The following is a 20,360-nucleotide window of genomic DNA, read 5'->3' on the forward strand; positions in this document are numbered from 1 at the left end:
CGCTGACACTCTCAGACAATCACTATCACTCTCTGACACTCTCTATCACTCTCTGACACTCTCTGATACTCTCAGATACTCACAGACACTCACTATCACTCTCTGACACTCTCTGACACTCAATATCACTCTCTGACACTCTCTATCACTCTCTGACACTCTCTGACACTCACTGTCACTCGCTGACACTCACTATCACTCTCTGACACTCTCTGACACTCACTATCACTCTCTGACACTCTCTATCACTCTCTGACACTCTCTGACACTCACTATCACTCTCTGACACTCTCTATCACTCTCTGACACTCTCTGACACTCACTGTCACTCGCTGACACTCACTATCACTCTCTGACACTCTCTGACACTCACTATCACTCTCTGACACTCTCTATCACTCTCTGACACTCTCTGACACTCACTATCACTCTCTGACACTCTCCGACACTCTCTGACACTCTCATACACTCTCTGACACTCTCTGACACTGTCTGACACTATCACTCTCTGATACTCTCTGACTCTCACTCTCACTCTCTGACAGTCTCTATCACTCGCTGAAACTCTCTGTCACTCATTATCACTCTCTGACAGTCTCGATTACTCTCTGACACTCTATATCACTCTCTGAAACTCACTATCACTCTCTGACACTCTCTGACACACTCTGACACTCTCTGACACTCTCGCACACTCACTATCACACTCTGACACTCTCTGAAACTCTCTAACACTCTCTGACACTTTCTGACACTCTCTGACACTCTCACTATCACTCTCTGACAATCTCTGACACTCTCTGACACTCTCTGACACTCTCTATCACTCTCTGACACTCTCTATTACTCTCTGACACTCACTATCACTCTCAGACACTCACCATCACTCTCTGATACTCTCTGACACTCAATATCACTCTCTGACACTCTCTATCTATCTCTGACACTCTCTGACTCTCACTATCACTCTCTGACAGTCTCTATCACTCTCTGACACTCTCTCACACTCACTATCACTCGCTGACACTCACTATCACTCTCTGACACTCTCTGACGCTCACTATCACTCTCTGACACTCTCTATCACTCTCTGACACTCTCTGAAACTCTCTGATACTCTCTATCACTCTCTGACACACTCAGACACTCTGTGACACTCTCGATCACTCTCTGACACTCACTATCACTCTCTGACACTCTCTATCACTCTCTGACACTCTCTGACACTCACTATCACTCGCTGACACTCACTATCACTCTCTGCCACTCTCTGACGCTCACTATCACTCTCTGACACTCTCTATCACTCTCTGACACTCTCTGACACTCACTATCACTCTCTGACACTCTCTGACACTCACTATCACTCTCTGAAACTCTCTATCTCTCTCTGAAACTCTTTATCACTCTCTGACACTCTCTGACACTCTCTGACACTCTCAGACACTCACTATCACAATCTGATACTCTCTGACACTCACTATCACTCTCTGACACTCTCTATCACTCTCTGACACTCACTATCACTCTCTGACACTCTCTGACACTCACTATCACTGTCTGACACCCTCTCTCACTCTCTGACAATCTGTGACACTCTCTGACACTCTCTGACACTCTCTATCGCTCTCTGACACTCTCTATTACTCTCTGACACTCACTATCACTCTCAGACACTCACCATCACTCTCTGATAATCTCTGACACTCACTATCACTCTCTGACACTCTCTTTCTATCTCTGACACTCTCTGACTCTCACTATCACTCTCTGACAGTCTCTATCACTCTCTGACACTCTCTCACACTCTCTGAGACTCTCTGACACTCTCTATCACTCTCTGACACTCTCTGACACTTTCAGACACTCTCTGACACTCTCTATCACTCTCTGACACTCTCTGACACTCTCTGACACTCTCTGACAATCTCAGACACTCACTAACACACTCTGATACTCTCTGACACTCACTATCACTCTCTGACACTCTCTATCACTCGCTGACACTCTCAGACAATCACTATCACTCTCTGACACTCTCTATCACTCTCTGACACTCTCTGATACTCTCAGATACTCACAGACACTCACTATCACTCTCTGACACTCTCTGACACTCAATATCACTCTCTGACACTCTCTATCACTCTCTGACACTCACTATCACTCTCTGACACTCTCTGACACTCACTATCACTGTCTGACACTCTCTATCACTCTCTGACACTCTCAGACACTTACTGCCACTCTCTGACACTCTCTATCACTCGCTGACACTCTCAGACAATCACTATCACTCTCTGACACTCTCTATCACTCTCTGACACTCTCTGATACTCTCAGATACTCACAGACACTCACTATCACTCTCTGACACTCTCTGACACTCAATATCACTCTCTGACACTCTATATCACTCTCTGACACTCTCTGACACTCTCTGGCACTCACTATCGCTCTCTGACACTCTCTATCACTCTCTGACACTCTCTATCACTCTCTGACACTCTCAGACACTCACTATCACTCTCTGACACACTCTGACACTCACTGTCACTCTCTGACACTCTCTGATGCTCTCTGACACTCTCTATCACTCTCTGACACACTCTGACACTCTCGACACTCTCTGACACTCTCTATCCCTCTCCATCAATCTCTGACACACTCTGACACTCTCTGACACTCTCGCACACTCGCTATCACACTCTGACTCTCTCTGAAACTCTCTAACACTCTCTGACACTCTCTGACACTCTCTGACACTCTCTGACACTCTCACTATCACTCTCTGACAATCTCTGACACTCTCTGACACTCTCTGACACTCTCTATCACTCTCTGACACTCTCTATTACTCTCTGACACTCACTATCACTCTCAGACACTCACCATCACTCTCTGATACTCTCTGACACTCACTATCACTCTCTGACACTCTCTATCTATCTCTGACACTCTCTGACTCTCACTATCACTCTCTGACAGTCTCCATCACTCTCTGACACTCTCTCACACTCTCTGAGACTCTCTGACACTCTCTATCACTCTCTGACACTCTCTGACACTTTCAGACACTCTCTGACACTCTCTATCACTCTCTGACACTCTCTGACACTCTCTGACACTCTGTGACACGCTCGATCACTCTCTGACACTCTCTGACTCTTTCAGACACTCTCTGACACTCTCTATCACTCTCTGACACTCACTATCACTCTCAGGCACTCACCATCACTCTCTGATACTCTCTGACACTCACTATCACTCTGTGACACTCTCTATCTATCTCTGACACTCTCTGACTCTCACTATCGCTCTCTGACAGTCTCTATCACTCTCTGACACTCTCTATCACTCTCTGACACTCTCTATCACTCTCTGACACTCTCTGATACTCTCAGATACTCACAGACACTCACTATCACTCTCTGACACTCTCTGACACTCAATATCACTCTCTGACACTCTCTATCACTCTCTGACACTCACTATCACTCTCTGACACTCTCTGACACTCACTATCACTGTCTGACACTCTCTCTCACTCTCTGACACTCTCAGACACTTACCGCCACTCTCTGACACTTTCTATCACTCGCTGACACTCTCAGACAATCACTATCACTCTCTGACACTCTCTATCACTCTCTGACACTCTCTGATACTCTCAGATACTCACAGACACTCACTATCACTCTCTGACACTCTCTGACACTCAATATCACTCTCTGACACTCTATATCACTCTCTGACACTCTCTGACACTCTCTGGCACTCACTGTCGCTCTCTGACACTCTCTATCACTCTCTGACACTCTCTATCACTCTCTAACACTCTCAGACACTCACTATCACTCTCTGACACTCTCTGACACTCACTGTCACTCTCTGACACTCTCTGATGCTCTCTGACATTCACTCTCACTCTCTGACACACTCTGACACTCTCGACACTCTCTGACACTCTCTGACACTCTCTATCACTCTCTTTCACTCTCCATCAATCTCTGACACACTCTGACACTCTCTGACACTCTCGCACACTCACTTTCACACTCTGACACTCTCTGAAACTCTCTAACACTCTCTGACACTCTCTTACACTCTCTGACACTCTCTGACACTCTCTATCAATCTCTGACACTCTCTATTACTCTCTGACACTCACTATCACTCTCAGACACTCACCATCACTCTCTGATACTCTCTGACACTCACTATCACTCTCTGACACTCTCTATCTATCTCTGACACTCTCTGACTCTCACTATCACTCTCTGACATTCTCTATCACTCTCTGACACTCTCTCACGCTCTCTGAGACTCTCTGACACTCTCTATCACTCTCTGACACTCTCTGACACTTTCAGACACTCTCTGACACTCTCTATCACTCTCTGACACTCTCTGACACTCTCTGACACTCTCAGACACTCACTAACACACTCTGATACTCTCTGACACTCACTATCACTCTCTGACACTCTCTATCACTCTCTGACACTCTCTGACACTCACTAACACTCTCTGACACTCTCTATCACTCTCTGACACTCTCTGACACTCACTATCACTCGCTGACACTCACTATCACTCTCTGACACTCTCTGACACTCACTATCACTCTCTGACACTCTCTATCACTCTCTGACACTCACTATCACTCTCTGACACTCTCTGACACTCACTATCACTCTCTGACACTCTCAGACACTCACTAACACACTCTGATACTCTCTGACACTCAATATCACTCTCTGACACTCTCTATCACTCTCTGACACTCTCTGACACTCACTATCACTCTCTGACACTCTCTATCACTCTCTGACACTCACTATCACTCGCTGACACTCACTATCACTCTCTGACACTCTCTGACACTCACTATCACTCTCTGACACTCACTATCACTCTCTGACACTCTCTGACACTCACTATCACTCTCTGACACTCTCTATCACACTCTGACACTCTCTGACACTCACTATCACTCTCTGACACTCTCTGACACTCACTGTCACTCGCTGACACTCACTATCACTCTCTGACACTCTCTGACACTCACTATCACTCTCTGACACTCACTATCACTCTCTGACACTCTCTGACACTCACTATCACTCTCTGACACTCTCTATCACCCTCTGACACTCTCTGACACTCACTATCACTCTCTGACACTCTCTGACACTCACTATCACTCTCTGACACTCTCTACAACACTCTGACACTCTCTGACACTCACTGTCACTCGCTGACACTCACTATCACTCTCTGACACTCTCTGACACTCACTATCACTCTCTGACACTCTCTATCACTCTCTGACACTCTCTGACACTCACTATCACTCTCTGACACTCTCTATCACTCTCTGACACTCTCTGACACTCACTGTCACTCGCTGACACTCACTATCACTCTCTGACACTCTCTGACACTCACTATCACTCTCTGACACTCTCTATCACTCTCTGACACTCTCTGACACTCACTATCACTCTCTGACACTCTCTGACACTCTCCGACACTCTCTGACACTCTCATACACTCTCTGACACTCTCTGACACTCTCTGACACTATCACTCTCTGATACTCTCTGACTCTCACTCTCACTCTCTGACAGTCTCTATCACTCGCTGAAACTCTCTGTCACTCATTATCACTCTCTGACAGTCTCGATAACTCTCTGACACTCTATATCACTCTCTGAAACTCACTATCACTCTCTGACACTCTCTGACACACTCTGACACTCTCTGACACTCTCGCACACTCACTATCACACTCTGACACTCTCTGAAACTCTCTAACACTCTCTGACACTTTCTGACACTCTCTGACACTCTCACTATCACTCTCTGACAATCTCTGACACTCTCTGACACTCTCTGACACTCTCTATCACTCTCTGACACTCTCTATTACTCTCTGACACTCACTATCACTCTCAGACACTCACCATCACTCTCTGATACTCTCTGACACTCAATATCACTCTCTGACACTCTCTATCTATCTCTGACACTCTCTGACTCTCACTATCACTCTCTGACAGTCTCTATCACTCTCTGACACTCTCTCACACTCTCTGAAACTCTCTGACACTCTCGATCACTCTCTGACACTCTCTGACACTTTCAGACACTCTCTGACACTCTCTATCACTCTCTGACACTCTCTGACACTCTCTGACACTCTCAGACACTCACTAACACACTCTGATACTCTCTGACACTCAATATCACTCTCTGACACTCTCTATCACTCTCTGACACTCTCTGACACTCACTATCACTCTCTGACACTCTCTATCACTCTCTGACACTCACTATCACTCGCTGACACTCACTATCACTCTCTGACACTCACTATCACTCTCTGACACTCTCTATCACTCTCTGACACTCTCTGACACTCACTATCACTCTCTGACACTCTCTGACACTCACTATCACTCTCTGACACTCTCTATCACACTCTGACACTCTCTGACACTCACTATCACTCTCTGACACTCTCTGACACTCACTGTCACTCGCTGACACTCACTATCACTCTCTGACACTCTCTGACACTCACTATCACTCTCTGACACTCACTATCACTCTCTGACACTCTCTGACACTCACTATCACTCTCTGACACTCTCTACAACTCTCTGACACTCTCTGACACTCACTATCACTCTCTGACACTCTCTGACACTCACTATCACTCTCTGACACTCTCTATCACACTCTGACACTCTCTGACACTCACTGTCACTCGCTGACACTCACTATCACTCTCTGACACTCTCTGACACTCACTATCACTCTCTGACACTCTCTATCACTCTCTGACACTCTCTGACACTCACTATCACTCTCTGACACTCTCTATCACTCTCTGACACTCTCTGACACTCACTGTCACTCGCTGACACTCACTATCACTCTCTGACACTCTCTGACACTCTCTGACACTCACTATCACTCTCTGACACTCTCTATCACTCTCTGACACACTCTGACACTCACTATCACTCTCTGACACTCACCATCACTCTCTGATACTCTCTGACACTCACTATCACTCTCTGACACTCTCTATCTATCTCTGACACTCTCTGACTCTCACTATCACTCTCTGACAGTCTCTATCACTCTCTGACACTCTCTCACACTCTCTGAAACTCTCTGACACTCTCGATCACTCTCTGACACTCTCTGACACTCACTATCACTCTCTGAAACTCTCTATCTCTCTCTGAAACTCTCTATCACTCTCTGACACTTTCAGACACTCTCTGACACTCTCTATCACTCTCTGACACTCTCTGACACTCTCAGACACTCACTAACACACTCTGATACTCTCTGACACTCAATATCACTCTCTGACACTCTCTATCACTCTCTGACACTCTCTGACACTCACTATCACTCTCTGACACTCTCTATCACTCTCTGACACTCACTATCACTCGCTGACACTCACTATCACTCTCTGACACTCTCTGACACTCACTATCACTCTCTGACACTCTCTATCACACTCTGACACTCTCTGACACTCACTATCACTCTCTGACACTCTCTGACACTCACTATCACTCTCTGACACTCTCTATCACACTCTGACACTCTCTGACACTCACTATCACTCTCTGACACTCTCTGACACTCACTGTCACTCGCTGACACTCACTATCACTCTCTGACACTCTCTGACACTCACTATCACTCTCTGACACTCACTATCACTCTCTGACACTCTCTGACACTCACTATCACTCTCTGACACTCTCTATCACTCTCTGACACTCTCTGACACTCACTATCACTCTCTGACACTCTCTGACACTCACTATCACTCTCTGACACTCTCTATCACACTCTGACACTCTCTGACACTCACTGTCACTCGCTGACACTCACTATCACTCTCTGACACTCTCTGTCACTCTCTGACACTCACTGTCTCTCGCTGACACTCACTATCACTCTCTGACACTCTCTGACACTCACTATCACTCTCTGACACTCTCTATCACTCTCTGACACTCTCTGACACTCACTGTCACTCGCTGACACTCACTATCACTCTCTGACACTCTCTGACACTCACTATCACTCTCTGACACTCTCTATCACACTCTGACACTCTCTGACACTCACTGTCACTCGCTGACACTCACTATCACTCTCTGACACTCTCTGACACTCACTATCACTCTCTGACACTCTCTATCACTCTCTGACACTCTCTGACACTCACTGTCACTCGCTGACACTCACTATCACTCTCTGACACTCTCTGACACTCACTATCACTCTCTGACACTCTCTATCACACTCTGACACTCTCTGACACTCACTGTCACTCGCTGACACTCACTATCACTCTCTGACACTCTCTGACTCTCACTATCACTCTCTGACACTCTCTATCACTCTCTGACACTCTCTGACACTCACTATCACTCTCTGACACTCTCTATCACTCTCTGACACTCTCTGACACTCACTGTCACTCGCTGACACTCACTATCACTCTCTGACACTCTCTGACACTCACTATCACTCTCTGACACTCTCTATCACTCTCTGACACACTCTGACACTCACTATCATTCTCTGACACACTCATACACTCTCTGACACTCTCTGGCACTCTCTGACACTCTCTGACACTATCACTCTCTGATACTCTCTGACTCTCACTCTCACTCTCTGACAGTCTCTATCACTCGCTGAAACTCTCTGTCACTCATTATCACTCTCTGACAGTCTCGATAACTCTCTGACACTCTATATCACTCTCTGAAACTCACTATCACTCTCTGACACTCTCTGACACACTCTGACACTCTCTGACACTCTCGCACACTCACTATCACACTCTGACACTCTCTGAAACTCACTGTCACTCGCTGACACTCACTATCACTCTCTGACACTCTCTGACACTCACTATCACTCTCTGACACTCTCTATCACTCTCTGACACTCTCTGACACTCACTATCACTCTCTGACACTCTCTATCACTCTCTGACACTCTCTGACACTCACTGTCACTCGCTGACACTCACTATCACTCTCTGACACTCTCTGACACTCACTATCACTCTCTGACACTCTCTATCACTCTCTGACACACTCTGACACTCACTATCACTCTCTGACACTCTCCGACACTCTCCGACACTCTCCGACATTCTCTGACACTCTCATACACTCTCTGACACTCTCTGGCACTCTCTGACACTCTCTGACACTATCACTCTCTGATACTCTCTGACTCTCACTCTCACTCTCTGACAGTCTCTATCACTCGCTGAAACTCTCTGTCACTCATTATCACTCTCTGACAGTCTCGATAACTCTCTGACACTCTATATCACTCTCTGAAACTCACTATCACTCTCTGACACTCTCTGACACACTCTGACACTCTCTGACACTCTCGCACACTCACTATCACACTCTGACACTCTCTGAAACTCTCTAACACTCTCTGACACTTTCTGACACTCTCTGACACTCTCACTATCACTCTCTGACAATCTCTGACACTCTCTGACACTCTCTGACACTCTCTATCACTCTCTGACACTCTCTATTACTCTCTGACACTCACTATCACTCTCAGACACTCACCATCACTCTCTGATACTCTCTGACACTCACTATCACTCTCTGACACTCTCTATCTATCTCTGACACTCTCTGACTCTCACTATCACTCTCTGACAGTCTCTATCACTCTCTGACACTCTCTCACACTCTCTGAAACTCTCTGACACTCTCGATCACTCTCTGACACTCTCTGACACTTTCAGACACTCTCTGACACTCTCTATCACTCTCTGACACTCTCTGACACTCTCTGACACTCTCCGACACTCACTAACACACTCTGATACTCTCTGACACTCACTATCACTCTCTGACATTCTCTATCACTCTCTGACACTCTCTGACACTCACTATCACTCTCTGACACTCTCTATCACTCTCTGACACTCTCTGAGACTCTCTGACACTCTATATCACTCTCTGACACACTCAGACACTCTGTGACACTCTCGATCACTCTCTGACACTCACTATCACTCTCTGACACTCTCTATCACTCTCTGACACTCTCTGACACTCACTGTCACTCGCTGACACTCACTATCACTCTCTGACACTCTCTGACGCTCACTATCACTCTCTGACACTCTCTATCACTTTCTGACACTCTCTGACACTCACTATCACTCTCTGACACTCTCTGACACTCACTATCACTCTCTGAAACTCTCTATCTCTCTCTGAAACTCTCTATCACTCTCTGACACTCTCTGACACTCTCTGACACTCTCAGACACTCACTATCACAATCTGATTCTCTCTGACACTCACTATCACTCTCTGACACTCTCTATCACTCTCTGACACTCACTATCACTCTCTGACACTCTCTGATACTCACTATCACTGTCTGACACCCTCTCTCACTCTCTGACAATCTGTGACACTCTCTGACACTCTCTGACACTCTCTATCACTCTCTGACACTCTCTATTACTCTCTGACACTCACTATCACTCTCAGACACTCACCATCACTCTCTGATACTCTCTGACACTCACTATCACTCTCTGACACTCTCTTTCTATCTCTGACACTCTCTGACTCTCACTATCACTCTCTGACAGCCTCTATCACTCTCTGACACTCTCTCACACTCTCTGAGACTCTCTGACACTCTCTATCACTCTCTGACACACTCAGACACTCTGTGACACTCTCGATCACTCTCTGACACTCTCTGACACTTTCAGACACTCTCTGACACTCTCTATCACTCTCTGACACTCTCTGACACTCTCTGACACTCTCAGACACTCACTAACACACTCTGATACTCTCTGACACTCACTATCACTCTCTGACACTCTCTATCACTCGCTGACATTCTCAGACAATCACTATCACTCTCTGACACTCTCTATCACTCTCTGACACTCTCTGATACTCTCAGATACTCACAGACACTCACTATCACTCTCTGACACTCTCTGACACTCAATATCACTCTCTGACACTCTCTATCACTCTCTGACACTCACTATCACTCTCTGACACTCTCTGACATTCACTACCACTCTCTGACACTCTCTATCACTCGCTGACACTCTCAGACAATCACTATCACTCTCTGACACTCTCTATCACTCTCTGACACTCTCTGATACTCTCAGATACTCACAGACACTCACTATCACTCTCTGACACTCTCTGACACTCGATATCACTCTCTGACACTCTATATCACTCTCTGACACTCTCTGACACTCTCTGGCACTCACTATCGCTCTCTGACACTCTCTATCACTCTCTGACACTCTCAGACACTCACTATCACTCTCTGACACTCTCTGACACTCACTGTCACTCTCTGACACTCACTGTCACTGTCTGACACTCTCTGATGCTCTCTGACACTCACTATCACTCTCTGACACACTCTGACACTCTCGACACTCTCTGACACTCTCTATCACTCTCCATCAATCTCTGACACACTCTGACACTCTCTGACACTCTCGCACACTCGCTATAACACTCTGACACTCTCTGAAACTCTCGAACACTCTCTGACACTCTCTGACACTCTCTGACACTCTCACTATCACTCTCTGACAATCTCTGACACTCTCTGACACTCTCTGACACTCTCTATCACTCTCTGACACGCTCTATTACTCTCTGACACTCACTATCACTCTCAGACACTCACCATCACTCTCTGATACTCTCTGACACTCACTATCACTCTCTGACACTCTCTATCTATCTCTGACACTCTCTGACACTCACTATCACTCTCTGACAGTCTCTATCACTCTCTGACACTCTCTCACACTCTCTGAGACTCTCTGACACTCTCTATCACTCTCTGACACTCTCTGACACACTCAGACACTCTGTGACACTCTCGATCACTCTCTGACACTCTCTATCACTCTCTGACACTCACTATCACTCTCAGACACTCACCATCACTCTCTGATACTCTCTGACACTCACTATCACTCTCTGACACTCTCTATCTATCTCTGACACTCTCTGACTCTCACTATCACTCTCTGACAGTCTCTATCACTCTCTGACACTCTCTATCACTCTCTGACACTCTCTGATACTCTCAGATACTCACAGACACTCACTATCACTCTCTGACACTCAATATCACTCTCTGACACTCTCTATCACTCTCTGACACTCACTATCACTCTCTGACACTCTCTGACATTCTCTGACACTCTCTATCACTCTCTGACACTCTCTATTACTCTCTGACACTCACTATCACTCTCAGACACTCACCATCACTCTCTGATACTCTCTGACACTCACTATCACTCTCTGACACTCTCTATCTATCTCTGACACTCTCTGACTCTCACTATCACTCTCTGACAGTCTCTATCACTCTCTGACACTCTCTCACACTCTCTGAGACTCTCTGACACTCTCTATCACTCTCTGACACTCTCTGACACACTCAGACACTCTGTGACACTCTCGATCACTCTCTGACACTCTCTATCACTCTCTGACACTCACTATCACTCTCAGACACTCACCATCACTCTCTGATACTCTCTGACACTCACTATCACTCTCTGACACTCTCTATCTATCTCTGACACTCTCTGACTCTCACTATCACTCTCTGACAGTCTCTATCACTCTCTGACACTCTCTATCACTCTCTGACACTCTCTGATACTCTCAGATACTCACAGACACTCACTATCACTCTCTGACACTCTCTGACACTCAATATCACTCTCTGACACTCTCTATCACTCTCTGACACTCACTATCACTCTCTGACACTCTCTGACACTCACTATCACTGTCTGACACTCTCTCTCACTCTCTGACACTCTCAGACACTTACCGCCACTCTCTGACACTCTCTATCACTCGCTGACACTCTCAGACAATCACTATCACTCTCTGACACTCTCTATCACTCTCTGACACTCTCTGATACTCTCAGATACTCACAGACACTCACTATCACTCTCTGACACTCTCTGACACTCAATATCACTCTCTGACACTCTATATCACTCTCTGACACTCTCTGACACTCTCTGGCACTCACTATCGCTCTCTGACACTCTCTATCACTCTCTGACACTCTCTATCACTCTCTGACACTCTCAGACACTCACTATCACTCTCTGACACTCTCTGACACTCACTGTCACTCTCTGACACTCTCTGATGCTCTCTGACACTCACTATCACTCTCTGACACACTCTGACACCCTTGACACTCTCTGACACTCTCTGACACTCTCTATCACTCTCTTTCACTCTCCATCAATCTCTGACACACTCTGACACTCTCTGACACTCTCGCACACTCACTATCACACTCTGAAACTCTCTGAAACTCTCTAACACTGTCTGACACTCTCTGACACTCTCTGACACTCTCTGACACTCTCTGACACTCTCTATCAATCTCTGACACTCTCTATTACTCTCTGACACTCACTATCACTCTCAGACACTCACCATCACTCTCTGATACTCTCTGACACTCACTATCACTCTCTGACACTCTCTATCTATCTCTGACACTCTCTGACTCTCACTATCACTCTCTGACAGTCTCTATCACTCTCTGACACTCTCTCACACTCTCTGAGACTCTCTGACACTCTCTATCACTCTCTGACACTCTCTGACACTTTCAGACACTCTCTGACACTCTCTATCACTCTCTGACACTCTCTGACACTCTCTGACACTCTCAGACACTCACTAACACACTCTGATACTCTCTGACACTCACTATCACTCTCTGACACTCTCTATCACTCTCTGACACTCACTATCACTCTCAGACACTCACCATCACTCTCTGATACTCTCTGACACTCACTATCACTCTCTGACACTCTCTATCTATCTCTGACACTCTCTGACTCTCACTATCACTCTCTGACAGTCTCTATCACTCTCTGACACTCTCTCACACTCTCTGAGACTCTCTGACACTCTCTATCACTCTCTGACACTCTCTGACACTTTCAGACACTCTCTGACACTCTCTATCACTCTCTGACACTCTCTGACACTCTCTGACACTCTCAGACACTCACTAACACACTCTGATACTCTCTGACACTCACTATCACTCTCTGACACTCTCTATCACTCTCTGACACTCTCTGACACTCACTATCACTCTCTGACACTCTCTATCACTCTCTGACACTCTCTGACACTCACTATCACTCTCTGACACTCTCTATCACTCTCTGACACTCTCTGACACTCACTATCACTCGCTGACACTCACTATCACTCTCTGACACTCTCTGACACTCACTATCACTCTCTGACACTCTCTATCACCCTCTGACACTCTCTGACACTCACTATCACTCTCTGACACTCTCTGACACTCACTATCACTCTCTGACAATCTCTATCACACTCTGACTCTCTCTGACACTCACTATCACTCTCTGACACTCTCTGACACTCACTGTCACTCGCTGACACTCACTATCACTCTCTGACACTCTCGGACACTCACTATCACTCTCTGACACTCACTATCACTCTCTGACACTCTCTGACACTCACTATCACTCTCTGACACTCTCTATCACTCTCTGACACTCTCTGACACTCACTATCACTCTCTGACACTCTCTGACACTCACTATCACTCTCTGACACTCTCTATCACACTCTGACACTCTCTGACACTCACTATCACTCTCTGACACTCTCTGACACTCACTATCACTCTCTGACACTCTCTATCACTCTCTGACACTCTCTGACACTCACTATCACTCTCTGACACTCTCTATCACTCTCTGACACTCTCCGACACTCACTATCACTCTCTGACACTCTCTATCACTCTCTGACACTCTCTGACACTCACTATCACTCGCTGACACTCACTATCACTCTCTGACACTCTCTGACACTCACTATCACTCTCTGACACTCTCTATCACCCTCTGACACTCTCTGACACTCACTATCACTCTCTGACACTCTCTGACACTCACTATCACTCTCTGACAATCTCTATCACACTCTGACTCTCTCTGACACTCACTATCACTCTCTGACACTCTCTGACACTCACTGTCACTCGCTGACACTCACTATCACTCTCTGACACTCTCGGACACTCACTATCACTCTCTGACACTCACTATCACTCTCTGACACTCTCTGACACTCACTATCACTCTCTGACACTCTCTATCACTCTCTGACACTCTCTGACACTCACTATCACTCTCTGACACTCTCTGACACTCACTATCACTCTCTGACACTCTCTATCACACTCTGACACTCTCTGACACTCACTATCACTCTCTGACACTCTCTGACACTCACTATCACTCTCTGACACTCTCTATCACTCTCTGACACTCTCTGACACTCACTATCACTCTCTGACACTCACTATCACTCTCTGACACTCTCCGACACTCTCCGACACTCTCATACACTCACTATCACTCTCTGACACTCTCTGACACTCTCTGACACTATCACTCTCTGATACTCTCTGACTCTCACTCTCACTCTCTGACAGTCTCTATCACTCGCTGAAACTCTCTGTCACTCATTATCACTCTCTGACAGTCTCGATAACTCTCTGACACTCTATATCACTCTCTGAAACTCACTATCACTCTCTGACACTCTCTGACACTCTCTGACTCTCCCTGACATTCACTGACACTCTCTGACTCTCACGGACACTCACTATCACTCTCTGATACTCTCTGACACTCACTATCACTCTCTGACACTCTCTATCAATCTCTGACACTCTCTGACGCTCACTATCACTCTCTGACACTCTCTATCTCTCTCTGACACTCTCTGACACTCTCTGACTCTCCCTGACATTCACTGACACTCTCTGACACTCACGGACACTCACTATCACTCTCTGATACTCTCTGACACTCACTATCACTCTCTGACACTCTCTGTCCCTCTCTAACACTCTCTGACACTCTCTATCACTCTCTGACACTCTCTGACACTCACTATCACTCTCTGACACTCTCTATCACTCTCTGACACTCTCTGACACTCACTGTCACTCGCTGACACTCACTATCACTCTCTGACACTCTCTGACACTCACTATCACTCTCTGACACTCTCTATCACTCTCTGACACTCTCTGACTCTCACTATCACTCTCTGACACTCTCTGACACTCACTATCACTCTCTGACACTCTCTATCACACTCTGACACTCTCTGACACTCACTATCACTCTCAGACACTCACCATCACTCTCTGATACTCTCTGACACTCACTATCACTCTCTGACACTCTCTATCTATCTCTGACACTCTCTGACTCTCACTATCACTCTCTGACAGTCTCTATCACTCTCTGACACTCTCTATCACTCTCTGACACTCTCTGATACTCTCAGATACTCACAGACACTCACTATCACTCTCTGACACTCTCTGACACTCAATATCACTCTCTGACACTCTCTATCACTCTCTGACACTCACTATCACTCTCTGACACTCTCTGACACTCTCTGACACTCTCTATCACTCTCTGACACTCTCTATTACTCTCTGACACTCACTATCACTCTCAGACACTCACCATCACTCTCTGATACTCTCTGACACTCACTATCACTCTCTGACACTCTCTATCTATCTCTGACACACTCTGACTCTCACTATCACTCTCTGACAGTCTCTATCACTCTCTGACACTCTCTCACACTCTCTGAGACTCTCTGACACTCTCTATCACTCTCTGACACTCTCTGACACACTCAGACACTCTGTGACACTCTCGATCACTCTCTGACACTCTCTATCACTCTCTGACACTCACTATCACTCTCAGACACTCACCATCACTCTCTGATACTCTCTGACACTCACTATCACTCTCTGACACTCTCTATCTATCTCTGACACTCTCTGACTCTCACTATCACTCTCTGACAGTCTCTATCACTCTCTGACACTCTCTATCACTCTCTGACACTCTCTGATACTCTCAGATACTCACAGACACTCACTATCACTCTCTGACACTCTCTGACACTCAATATCACTCTCTGACACTCTCTATCACTCTCTGACACTCACTATCACTCTCTGACACTCTCTGACACTCACTATCACTGTCTGACACTCTCTCTCACTCTCTGACACTCTCAGACACTTACCGCCACTCTCTGACACTCTCTATCACTCGCTGACACTCTCAGACAATCACTATCACTCTCTGACACTCTCTATCACTCTCTGACACTCTCTGATACTCTCAGATACTCACAGACACTCACTATCACTCTCTGACACTCTCTGACACTCAATATCACTCTCTGACACTCTATATCACTCTCTGACACTCTCTGACACTCTCTGGCACTCACTATCGCTCTCTGACACTCTCTATCACTCTCTGACAGTCTCTATCACTCTCTGACACTCTCTCACACTCTCTGAGACTCTCTGACACTCTCTATCACTCTCTGACACTCTCTGACACTTTCAGACACTCTCTGACACTCTCTATCACTCTCTGACACTCTCTGACACTCTCTGACACTCTCAGACACTCACTAACACACTCTGATACTCTCTGACACTCACTATCACTCTCTGACACTCTCTATCACTCTCTGACACTCACTATCACTCTCAGACACTCACCATCACTCTCTGATACTCTCTGACACTCACTATCACTCTCTGACACTCTCTATCTATCTCTGACACTCTCTGACTCTCACTATCACTCTCTGACAGTCTCTATCACTCTCTGACACTCTCTCACACTCTCTGAGACTCTCTGACACTCTCTATCACTCTCTGACACTCTCTGACACTTTCAGACACTCTCTGACACTCTCTATCACTCTCTGACACTCTCTGACAATCTCTGACACTCTCAGACACTCACTAACACACTCTGATACTCTCTGACACTCACTATCACTCTCTGACACTCTCTATCACTCTCTGACACTCTCTGACACTCACTATCACTCTCTGACACTCTCTATCACTCTCTGACACTCTCTGACACTCACTATCACTCTCTGACACTCTCTATCACTCTCTGACACTCTCTGACACTCACTATCACTCGCTGACACTCACTATCACTCTCTGACACTCTCTGACACTCACTATCACTCTCTGACACTCTCTATCACTCTCTGACACTCTCTGACTCTCACTATCACTCTCTGACACTCTCTGACACTCACTATCACTCTCTGACACTCTCTATCACACTCTGACACTCTCTGACACTCACTATCACTCTCAGACACTCACCATCACTCTCTGATACTCTCTGACACTCACTATCACTCTCTGACACTCTCTATCTATCTCTGACACTCTCTGACTCTCACTATCACTCTCTGACAGTCTCTATCACTCTCTGACACTCTCTATCACTCTCTGACACTCTCTGATACTCTCAGATACTCACAGACACTCACTATCACTCTCTGACACTCTCTGACACTCAATATCACTCTCTGACACTCTCTATCACTCTCTGACACTCACTATCACTCTCTGACACTCTCTGACACTCTCTGACACTCTCTATCACTCTCTGACACTCTCTATTACTCTCTGACACTCACTATCACTCTCAGACACTCACCATCACTCTCTGATACTCTCTGACACTCACTATCACTCTCTGACACTCTCTATCTATCTCTGACACACTCTGACTCTCACTATCACTCTCTGACAGTCTCTATCACTCTCTGACACTCTCTCACACTCTCTGAGACTCTCTGACACTCTCTATCACTCTCTGACACTCTCTGACACACTCAGACACTCTGTGACACTCTCGATCACTCTCTGACACAATCTATCACTCTCTGACACTCACTATCACTCTCAGACACTCACCATCACTCTCTGATACTCTCTGACACTCACTATCACTCTCTGACACTCTCTATCTATCTCTGACACTCTCTGACTCTCACTATCACTCTCTGACAGTCTCTATCACTCTCTGACACTCTCTATCACTCTCTGACACTCTCTGATACTCTCAGATACTCACAGACACTCACTATCACTCTCTGACACTCTCTGACACTCAATATCACTCTCTGACACTCTCTATCACTCTCTGACACTCTCTGACACTCACTATCACTGTCTGACACTCTCTCTCGCTCTCTGACACTCTCAGACACTTACCGCCACTCTCTGACACTCTCTATCACTCGCTGACACTCTCAGACAATCACTATCACTCTCTGACACTCTCTATCACTCTCTGACACTCTCTGATACTCTCAGATACTCACAGACACTCACTATCACTCTCTGACACTCTCTGACACTCAATATCACTCTCTGACACTCTATATCACTCTCTGACACTCTCTGACACTCTCTGGCACTCACTATCGCTCTCTGACACTCTCTATCACTCTCTGACAGTCTCTATCACTCTCTGACACTCTCTCACACTCTCTGAGACTCTCTGACACTCTCTATCACTCTCTGACACTCTCTGACACATTCAGACACTCTCTGACACTCTCTATCACTCTCTGACACTCTCTGACACTCTCTGACACTCTCAGACACTCACTAACACACTCTGATACTCTCTGACACTCACTATCACTCTCTGACACTCTCTATCACTCTCTGACACTCACTATCACTCTCAGACACTCACCATCACTCTCTGATACTCTCTGACACTCACTATCACTCTCTGACACTCTCTATCTATCTCTGACACTCTCTGACTCTCACTATCACTCTCTGACAGTCTCTATCACTCTCTGACACTCTCTCACACTCTCTGAGACTCTCTGACACTCTCTATCACTCTCTGACACTCTCTGACACTCTCTATCACTCTCTGACACTCTCTGACACTCTCTGACACTCTCAGACACTCACTAACACACTCTGATACTCTCTGACACTCACTATCACTCTCTGACACTCTCTATCACTCTCTGACACTCTCTGACACTCACTATCACTCTCTGACACTCTCTATCACTCTCTGACACTCTCTGACACTCACTATCACTCTCTGACACTCTCTATCACTCTCTGACACTCTCTGACACTCACTATCACTCGCTGACACTCACTATCACTCTCTGACACTCTCTGACACTCACTATCACTCTCTGACACTCTCTATCACTCTCTGACACTCTCTGACACTCACTATCACTCTCTGACACTCTCTGACACTCACTATCACTCTCTGACAATCTCTATCACACTCT

Source organism: Heterodontus francisci, chromosome 35 (genome assembly GCF_036365525.1).
Source record: "Heterodontus francisci isolate sHetFra1 chromosome 35, sHetFra1.hap1, whole genome shotgun sequence".
Taxonomy (NCBI): domain Eukaryota; kingdom Metazoa; phylum Chordata; class Chondrichthyes; order Heterodontiformes; family Heterodontidae; genus Heterodontus; species Heterodontus francisci.